Source organism: Dipodomys ordii, unplaced genomic scaffold, assembly GCF_000151885.1.
Source record: "Dipodomys ordii isolate 6190 unplaced genomic scaffold, Dord_2.0 Scaffold2, whole genome shotgun sequence".
Classification (NCBI taxonomy): domain Eukaryota; kingdom Metazoa; phylum Chordata; class Mammalia; order Rodentia; family Heteromyidae; genus Dipodomys; species Dipodomys ordii.
The window spans coordinates 177,025-177,391 of NW_012267218.1; the positions used below are offsets into that span (position 1 = coordinate 177,025).

At 73.6% G+C, this 367-nt stretch overlaps 1 protein-coding gene across 1 annotated transcript in view; it reads right to left on the bottom strand.

Moving 5' to 3' along the window:
• The window catches only part of LOC105982950 (chromosome unknown open reading frame, human C14orf80), a 13,916-nt gene that overhangs the window by 8,548 nt on the left and 5,001 nt on the right, over nucleotides 1-367 (bottom strand). The gene's annotated exons all lie outside the window — the stretch shown is intronic.

Genomic DNA, 367 nt, shown 5'->3' on the forward strand with positions numbered 1-367 from the left:
CCATGCGGCCGGCAGCCTCGGACCTCCCGCCGGCCGCCCGGAGCCCCGGGCCAATGAGCGGCGGCCAGGCGCTTCCGTGCGGCCCGTTTCGGGCGCGGAGTAGTTCCCGGCTCCGCGGTCTTGTCAGTTCCTTCCGGTTGGAGTTCGGAGGCCCAATCTTCTCCCGCCCCGCCTGGAACCCGCCAATCAATGCTTCAGATCCCCAGTCACCTAGCAACCATGGGGGACGCCGCCAGCGCGTGGCGTCACAGCGCCTCGCGGGAGGGGGAGGAGGAGGAGGAGGAGCGCACACAGCGGCCGAGCGCCCTCCAGGGGCGGGGACGCGCACGGCGGCCGAGCTTCCTCCAGGGGCGGGGACGCGCACGGC